Below are 10,759 nucleotides of genomic sequence, written 5' to 3' on the forward strand. Positions count from 1 at the left end.
ATACATATAATGGTATTGACAAAAATAGCAAAACAAAATCATTTTACACTAATATCCAAAAATATAGACAAAAATATATTTTTAACATTATATGTAGTTTAAATAAGTAAAACCTAAATATTTTAACATATAACATTATTTCTAATGTAAATTAACTATGTTAAATAATATTTAAAAATATATATAAATATTTGCTAATTTAAAAAAAAAACACATATATACCAAAGTGTGTATGTGAATTGGGGTGGTGAAGTGAGCTAAAGGATGATGATGGATTTAACCCAGATCTAATAGTGGCTGGGGGGAGTTTCTGAAAAGTTTCATCACTCCGTCCATCATCTTATTTTTTTTACTTTGTTCGCCCTAAGTTGGCAGGGTATACCCAGACGTGGTTCCCTTGCTCACTTTGCCACTGGATTCAAGGCAGCCTGGCTGATATGGGGTGTTAGACTGAAACCGTTCCCAGGATACTTGTTTATGGTTCATGGAGGACCTGGCTTGGCAAATCAGGCTGGACTGTTCGCATGAGCAGCAGGGTCAATACTGATTTGCATATGGCTGAATCTGAGGTGGAGTGGGGAAGTGAGCTAAAGAACGATGATGGGTTTAACCCAGCTCTAATAGTGTCTGGGGGTGAGTGTCTGAAAAGTTTCAGCACTCCGTCCATTATCCTATTGTATTTTCTTTATGTTTATATACACATATATGTAATGTAAAACTATTTAAAAAAAAGATTATTTTAACTTACATTATAATTGTATAATTGTTTTTAAGGTTATCAATATAACAATGATATATATACATAGACATATATATTTTTTTTACATACACATGAGAAATTAAAGTGACAACAAATAAACTGTAAACAAAATGTAAATATTTCCAATATAATTATACATAAAAAGTAAACGATATATAAAAAAATGGTAGGTATGACATATCATGGTGTGACATGATGAGAAAAAATATGAGCAGTTGTCAAGTTGTCATATATTGAAAGAAGGAGGGTTCATAGAAAAGAAAGAGACAGCCTAGTGTCATTAAACAGTGCAAAGTGGAAGCGTTGGGGGATTTTTCTGTTTGCTATCTATCCACACCAGTTAGGAAGACAGAATAACACTCAGCAATATTCACATTATGTCGGCTAAGAAAAATCCACTATCGTGCCTTGTGCACATTTTCTCATGTTATACACTCTCATGTTATATTAGTAGTTTTGCATATGTTATTACAAATATATGCAAATGAGAGAAATTAATCGAGCAGATTTTATATTATAAAATCATGCTCCATCAATCCCCCATAAGGTGATACTCGAAACCATCACAACAACCCTTATCAGATAACAATTTCAGAAAGCAGTGTCCATTTTTCTCATATGTTTTATCCTAACACCCTCTAAATCTTTCATCATACTATAATAGGTACCCTTTCGATCTTCCAATTCTTTTTCTTCTCTTTTCCTTTTTCTCGCTCTCCGTTTTGCATCTTTTGTTTTATTCTTGCAACATTTATAAAGCAAACATACCATTAGTATGCCAGTAGCAACAGCAACTATTGGTGTTCGTATCTTTCCTAATAAGCTATTAGTATGTGTTAAAATCCAATTACCTAGAGAAGAGAAAACCTTACCCAGTTCTCCCCAAGCACCATCAACCTTCAGTTCTACTTAATCATTATGTAATTTAGTAATTTTGCTGTTATATCCCTCTAGATCTCTACTTCTGTCTGGAATATATGTGCAACATTGTTGAATTTTCAGCATGCTATATACTGCCTTCTTTTGCCAATAATACATCTAAGGCAAGTCAATTTTGTAATACCATGGTCCTCGTAGCAACCATTTCTGTATCAACCATTAAGAACCCACCAGCAGTATCCGTTGATAAACAATCAACCACTGTAGATAATTTTCTAATCTTTTGTGAATTTAGAATCACCCCAACTGAAGGTATCAATGCTCCAAAAATATCTCCCACAATTTCTGCAGCACTCAAACCCCTTTTATTCTGTGATAGACCCTTTCATTGTTTTTTTACAAACACAATACATTTTTGGAAAAGCTATACCCATATAACAACACCCATACCGATGTGGTGGCAACCTATAGTAGGCATTTCTCTCACACATAAAATAAACTCCAGGGAACTCAGGATGAGTACCACCCCTCAATCCCCAACTCCCTGTAACAAGGAAAGTATGTTCACATTCACTGTAATCAAAACAATTATTATTGTAGTCAGTCTTCTGCCTTAGTAAGCAAAGCTTCCCTCTATGAGGCCAATCCAGAGTCATTGCAGCATAAGTCTCACCCTGTTTATAATTGCCTTCTTAATGTGCCCATGGCGGTTCTCTGCTTTTCTGCTCTGCCGCTCTTTGTTTAAAACTTCTATGTCTATCTTCTACTGTATTAATGAATTCTATCTCTACACTACGTAACTTGCAAGTTAAATTGTTTTGATGTGCATATACTGTGTCTATTGTCTTTGTAGAATGGAAAAATTCACCCACGTACTCTACATTCCTAGCACTGTACACTATATTCATATTCTTTCTAATAGGAACTTCTGAAAAAATTAAGTCAAAGTTCGAATAATAGTCCTGAAACAACTCCTTACCAAAAAATAAGTTGGTTAGTACACTACACGAAATACCAAATGTTAGAGGTATGTGATGGTAAGTCACCCCTTCTGACACAGAGGTAGGTAACTGCATGCACACATAACAATCTCTTGCATCCATAGTGTCAACCTACTCATAGAGAAGTTTAGTAAAGACATTTAAAGAGAAATCATGAATTGATTTATCCACATGTAAAACACTACCAGTTAATTCTTTAATATTAGTCTATGGATCCTCTTTCAGATCTCTTTTAACATTAATTGTTGCGTGCTCATTATTATTAGTAGTATTTACTACATTAGTAAACATAAAATATGGTACTACAAATGTTAATACTAACCATACAAACATTGTTAGCGTAACACATGCAAGACAAACATTAAGACATCCTTGCCTACATATAGCCTGATTCTGATTACCAGTCTCAAATTTAGTTCTATCCATTCTAAAATAAAAAATACAAATAATCTAAAAATAAAAAATGAGTCAAAAATATTCAAAATGTAATCAAAGTTACTAAGCTAAATTTTGCAAGATTACTTTTAGGTTGTGTACCCCACACCTTTTAGAGTCTTCAGCTCTCCCTCAGCTCTCCTTCAGCTTTTGGCTTTTGCTCTGAACTCATTTTTCCCCAAAACCTTTATTTCATAAATCTCCTCTCTCTTTTTCTGCACCCTTTCCAAAAGAAACACAGTTCATCTAGGGAAGCTTGTTTAAGCAACTGCCTTGTGAACAAAACTCGAGAAATTATTTTTCCCAATCATCCGTTGAAATAGTCTCCACGTATGTCCATTCAGGTGCTCTGTATTTCTTATGTGGTACTTTAATTCTCTTTGTTCTTCTCACCTGCTCTTTTTTTTCTGCTTCACTCTGTTCAGATTGACTAGATATTTCAATTACTGTCTCTGGTACTTTTGTATTCACAGAGTATTTTAATCTCTTTACTCCTTTTGGCCACTCATCTCTCTTTTTTGTTCTTTTTCCATTTTCATTGTCAATATCACTTGCAATCGATCCAGTACTTGTACTTTCTCCCAATGAGTCTCCTTTTCTCTGATCTTTATTACTGTTCACAGTGATTATTTCATTCTTAGCAGTAACAATCACAGCATTATTTTCTTCAGTCCCAATATCTTGTGCCCACTCTCCTCAACTTTCATCTTGCCTCTAAACATTATTTAATTCTCGTTTTTTTTCTTCAGCAAGCTCTTTACTTTCAAGTGGACTTGGAACTCTTCTGGTGTGGCTTTCATGTATCCAGTTTGGCAAGTTTCCACACTTAACACTAAGGAAATCCTCAGCATACGTCTGTAGTGTATCAAAAACAATTATCTGCACATTATATGCATAAATATCAACCCAGTTTCTTGTTTCTCTTTCTATATTCTTTGGTATTTCTTCAGCCAACACGTGTTTCATCGCATACAATGGGAAATCATCCCGAAAATTCCTCAAGGCAGTATAAACACAAACAAAAGACCGAAGTAACACCATACATATACTGGTGTACATAATCATATTAGAAATCTGCCCTGTGTATGAGGTAAAATTACACACCTCAAAGGAGAAACATGTAATAAACACACAGAAGGTAGAACAAATAAACAAAAAACCCGATGCCAGTGATATGTCAAACCATATTAATAAACCATATGAAAAGGGAAAAGGAAATCCCTGATCAACAGCTAATTGTGACAACACAGTGAAAAAGACATAAGTACCCATCTCTGACCGTGTGCTGGCCAAAACCGTGAAAAAACGAACTGACATTTATTAGAAAACAGCCTAAGATGATGACTGTAGATTGTCAGACATAAGCAAACATATGGACACGTGGTGATGGAAGAGTGATCTGCATATCCACCTTAAAGCCAAAAGACATGCGTATGTGAAAACTCATTCAAAATACCTCTACAATCTTTGGTATAGTCATCTGTAAAATCAAAAGAAACCTATCATTAGAAAATCTCCTCGTATATATGCCTGCTTCTCTTTCAAAATCTGACAGACAAATGGAACAGCTACTTCTTATGTGGTGATAATTCCGACCCACAATGGGTAAAATATATGACCTCAGCCAACAAATCCGTTCTTCATTTAAAGAAGGATCTCTGTCTGACCAATCCACAAGCTCTGAAAACATATATATGAAGGGATGTAACAATGTATAAGCTTCTCCAAAAACACTGCTTGTACCTCTCACTCTGTGAGATACGTATTACCCGTAAATCCACATATAACCACTCTCGAGCCACAACTCACTAGGCACATGTGCGCGTTGCCACCTTGTACTTCTATATCATTCACAGGAAAGCAATAAGCTTGCTATCATCACACACCACACAGCCACAACCTCTGTATAGTCATGCTTACTTATTTATGACACATGCCCGTGTTCACTGTTTATATACCCCTTTCCCATTATCGGAGTACAGCATGTGCACCACCGTATTCAACCAGTTTTTGATATCTAAGAAAGTATCCACTGTCACTTATATCCTACTTAACGTCCGCGGCTCGGACAATGGAACTGTATATATCCAATCAAGATCGCGTAAAGCATCCACATGCACTGCAAACTAATCAACATCTGAATATTAGAGTAGTACCTTCTTTACTAATGCCCAATTCACATTTAAACATCACGCAAACAATTACTTCTTATCGTTGGAACAACCACTTAGTCTTCAACATAGCCCAAAACGTGACTCTCTAGTGCGAGAACACAGAATAAATGTGTGTTGGCGCCTTTATACATTCTCTCACTGTGGGGAGTCGTAAAAATAGAAGGAGGACAAACAATGTCACTAAGGTGGGTGCTATCTTGAAATTTATAATAAGCACCCTCTAGCGGGTGCACTGATTCTACAGCTATTCCAGTCCTCTCTGACCCAAACTATGTTAAATGTTTGTAGTGCTTACATTCTTATTGTGTGCAGTGCATAAAGTTCAGCCAAATGATCATGATGAAAACGGCATTATTAATGGGCGCCATCTTAAAATGTGTATCAGCATGTCTATGATAACATGCTCTCCAAAATAAGGAGGCATTCACCACCCTTTTGTGTAAGAACGGGTGTTTGGTCAATGTCAAAATATACTGAGATGATGTGATGTTATTCATCTATAACCAGTGTTGTTTATGATATATTAGCGCTACATTTCTCCATCCCCTAAAAGCTTAAATTAAATGTAGGTTCCTGTATTTATTTATAATTAGGAAAAAAAATAAACATCCGGAAGTAGGCACAAATAATTTCACAAAAGAGAAAAAAGTACAATTTGAGATAAGAAACGGGGCAACATACATTTTAATTGCCTTCATTACATAATTATGATAATTGTTATCCACACAGAAAATGCAGTGATCGGCATTTCATATTCCCAAAAAATAATGCAGCTCCTGATCCACATTTAACCCAATCTCAGTACTACGAAGTCTGAAAATCCAACGAGTCTCACGTCTTCGTAAGGCAAGTTCCCTGTTACCGCCTCTGGGGTGTCTCTGAGTTTGTTCAATGCCATAGAATGAGAAGTGTTTGTTAGTGGTTTGTGAGGGGCAGAGTGCTATGTGTGCTGAGATAGGATATCTAATATCACCTTGTTTCACCGCTCTCATGTGTTCCCCTACTCTTTCACGTAATGTTCTTATGGTGCTGCCCACATAACTTTTGGTACACTTGCATTCAATAATATATACACCAAATTTAGTCTGGCATTTTATATCAGAAACATTCCTATACATTATGTTTCCCGGGCCCATAAAATGTGTATTTTTGCTGCAGGCCCATTTGCACGCATTGCAATGTCCACAGCTATAAAAACCTATTGTACGTTGTGTGAGCCAGCTCTCTTTAGTTCCAACTCTAGGATAGCTTGGGATCAGTACATTTCTCAGTGAAACTCCTCGTCTGTATGTAATGTCTGGTCTGTCTGTAATCGCATCACTGAGGGATTTGTCCGCCCTCAGAATATGTTGATGCTTGTTGAGACTACGTACTAACACCCCTGACCAGGCATTGTAACCAGTCACCATATGTATCTTCACATTTTTCTGGCTTGGTTTGGTGCGTTCTCGCAAAGTATCTTGTCTTTTTACATTACTTATTCTCTGCTTTCATAATGTTATTTTTGCCATAGCCCCTTCTCTGGAAGTGGGCCAACACACCTTTCTTGGTTTCTTCAAATTCAGTATCCTGACTGCAATTCCGTCTCACCTGGATTAGTTCTCCAAAGGGGATAGACCTAATATGGTGAGCTGGATGAGCATTGGACACATGTAAGAATCTGTTGCATGCTGTCTTTTTACGGAATAATCAAGTATGTATCCTATTCTCTCTGATATAAAGTTCAACTTCCAAGAATGCGATCTTCTCAGTGCTAAACACAAAGGTAAACTTGATGTTATATTAATTTCCATTGATGTATTTGAAAAAATCCATTAGTCCATTAGTTTATTTTCCGTGCCTCATCGATGCACCTGCCCCAATACAGGATAGAGTCATTACATTCAGATTTCATCGGACCTCAGATTGTCATCTATTCGAACCAACCCATGAAAAGGTTGGCATATGAAGGAGAAAATCTGGAGCCCATGGCAACCCTCCTGTTTCTGCCTGTACCACTTTTCTTTGAACAAAAAAACATTATTGTCCAAAATAAGCTCAATCATATTGATCAACATCTCTGTGTGGTTCCATGCACTAGCTGACCTGCTGTTAAGTATCTTTCTAATAGCACACAACCAAATCTCTCTTCTACTGCTTGTGTACAAAGCAGTGACATCTAGGGTAACCAAAGTCATGTTTTCTTCCCAATTTAGGTCTGTCAAAATCCCTAAGATGTGTTCCGTGTCACAGATGTACAATGGCAAGTTCTTAACCATAGGTTTCAGAAATGTGTCCACGTATTCTGATATTCTTTTGGTCACCCATCATTCCCAGATATGATGGGTCTCCCCGGAGGAAACAGAAGGTCCTTGTGTATCTTGGGAAGCGTGTAAATGAACGGGTACCTAGGATGGTCAACTCTCAAGTAAGCCAACTCATTGTCATCCAGCAAACCAAACCCATGCCATTGTCTCAAATGTCTATTTATGTGATCTGTCAGTGCCCAAATAGGGTTGGTTGTAAGAGGCTCATAACACTCCTGATCATTCAATTGAGAGAGGATGTCACGTTCATAGTCAGTACTTTGCATAATAACTATATTTCCCCTTATCTGTTTTACCTATCATGATGCTCTGATCACTCATAGGGTTCTTTAGTGTGATGGAGCGAGTTTCAGAAATTATTTTATTCTGGCTCGTGAAATTAATTCTCTGTAACATGAACTAATATATTAATGATTTGTTGTATGATTTATTGTATTAATCAATCTAGATTAAAAGTTTTACATTACATCACACGCGGGTTTAATATAAATGTGCTCATGTTGCATTTGCGAGTCTGTTTTGTAACTCATAATTAATATTGTTTTGTTCGACCTTTTGTCTTTGTCAACACTAATGCGGCTGATTATTTAATGGCATGTGCTTATTGTATGTGCTTATGTGTTTGTCTATGTTGTGCCTGTTTATCTATGTTGTGTTTGTCTATCTTTTTTACTCTTTCAGATATTTGAAGACTCCAGCTGAACTTTATGAAGAATGGTAGATATTAAATGTGCTGCTTTATTTGTGCGCTTCTGCTAGGTGACATATATTAATGGGTTAAATATTAGCAATGGAGGGTGGGTAACAGAAGGGTCTATTTTGCTTGAATTAATCATTCTTTTGTGTTTGTTTAAATACTAGCCCGAGAGAAAGGCTTGAGGCCTAGTTCAGGAAAATGATGGTTAGCCTGTGTGTGAGCAGAGCCAAGCACAGTCGTGTTGGAGTTTTTCCACAAAAACTATTCGTTGGAATAAACTGAAGTTTAAACAAAGAGACTTGTGCGTTACGTGCTCTGGATGATATTTCCACAAGGCCAAGGAAGTGACAAGGGATGGTTTGGCCGAGCTTTGGAGGATACTGTAAAATGACTTTGGGTACTGTATCAATCCTTCGGAAGCTGGTGTCGCTTCATGTCAATGAACAATGATGAAATGACGTTTACACGTTGGAAGCGGTGGCCTTTGGTGGTCAGCAACCAATCAGGGTGCTGTAATGTACTAAAAGTATATCATTTAGTTAGATTAGTGAGTCGAAAAGGGTATAAGAACTAAGCCTTTTGAGGGGAGCGGGGCTGACTATTCCAGAGGGCGAAGTGCTGTCCGTTGTCCCTTGGACACGTAAGGCAAATGCTATTCAAAATATAAATGTTTTACTTTTCAGGTTTAGAAAGCTTAATTTAGGGAATTAGGTTTTGTTTACTTTACTTTTCATTAAAACTGTGCAATTTTGATGTGCCAGACTTTTGTGCCAATAAACTAATGGATAAAACTGATGTAATAAAAATGTTTGAGATGAATAAATAAGCTAATAAAGATTTTGAAATTTTGAAACTTTAAATAAAAAGACTTAAAACATCAAGCTGGTCTTGATTATTTAGTCGTTACCATTAGCTGATTCATTGGCCGTAGTGGTCTAGTTAAATGTTATTTCTTTACTTATGAATAAAATGTTATACTGCAGTTGTATATATTGTACATATGAGCTTAATAGTGCGATTAATTAGGCCACATGATTCAGCTTCTCGAATTTCTGTCTCAAATTTATGGGCCTTGTTAAATATATAGTAAGGTGAGTATTAGGTAGTGAATAGTGATGCTATAGAGAATGATGCTATAGAGACAGAATTTCTATAGTGACGCTGGATCAATTCATTTAGTAGCAGAGTTCGGTTGCTATGGTAACTGACATGTTACATGTTAATTACATAGGATACATGTCTAAAACATGTTGTTAGGTTTGTTCACTTGTTGTATATAGTCAAAAGAATTTTTCCTGCAGTGTGAAAAATTTCTGGTTGTTTGCCGGCAAAAGAGTAGTGTGGCTAGAAAAGTTACACAGTGCATTTGTTCTGTTTCAAAAAATTGTGGTATAGAATATATCGCAAGGTGTTGTGGACGTACGACACAAGTTTAGGGACCTTAGATGTGACTGGTTAAATGTAATAGCGAGGATTGTCTATGAAATCGTAGCATTAAGCATAGGGACCTGGTGAGCCCGTTTTAAAACTTTTTGTGAAAAAAGTAATAGGATTTATCTATTATTTAGTGAAGGGTAAGATAGCGTCGTCTATTTTTATTAATGTTTGTCGATTTCTGTGGTTGGTTCAAGTCCTGCCAAGATTTCGTGTGTGCGTGTTCAGGGTTTCTGTTTGAATGTGTGGATGATTTGCGAAAAATAGCGTTGTCTATTATATGTGAAAAGAATTCTGAATGTTTGTAAAACCATTACTTTATTAGCAAAACAAACAAGTGGTTTGTTTAATTGTGGTTATTAATTGAAATACATTGGAAAAGTATTGTTTAAAATGGCGCTGTGAAAATTTTTTGTGAAGGAGGGGTGAGTTTACGGAGTAACACGCAGAGAAGTGGCAGCGGCAGTGTACGTCATTTTGGTCCGCGCTGTGATTGGCTAACATACGTCACAGCAAGTGCACTGATTGGTACATGTGACAGTGACGAGCTGATACCAGAATGGTCAGTTCTGAATATTGTATTTCTATTGGTTGAGCAAGGTGGTGACGTGGCTCAACCTGATTAGCTTGTTGGTGTCTTTCACGCACGGATTGGCTGAAGTAGCGGAACACCGAGAAAACATTTTGAACGTTTCGGATTAGGAAATTTTGATTTAAAACATGAGTTATTGGTATAGTGGAGAGAAAAAGAAGCCTTCATGGTTTCAGAAAATGAAAAATGTATTTAAACCTGACAAGAAAATTGAAACGCGTGGTGGTAAACTACTTCATAAGTACAAAACACCCGCAGCCTATATGGAAGGCGAATATGGTTATCATACTGTAATTTGGTTTGAAAATTGGATGCATTATACACAAAAGGATGGTGTATTAGCATGGCCGGAAGATGGGTCATTTAATATGGAAGTTTTGAGAAACTTGAGAGAAAAAATGATGGATCTTGTGGCGAAGCCTAGACCTATACAATTTGAGGCTTTAGTTGAATGGGAAGTTGAGATGATGGAACTTGAACG

This window comes from Lissotriton vulgaris, chromosome 6 (genome assembly GCF_964263255.1).
Source record: "Lissotriton vulgaris chromosome 6, aLisVul1.2, whole genome shotgun sequence".
In the NCBI taxonomy this organism is placed as follows: domain Eukaryota; kingdom Metazoa; phylum Chordata; class Amphibia; order Caudata; family Salamandridae; genus Lissotriton; species Lissotriton vulgaris.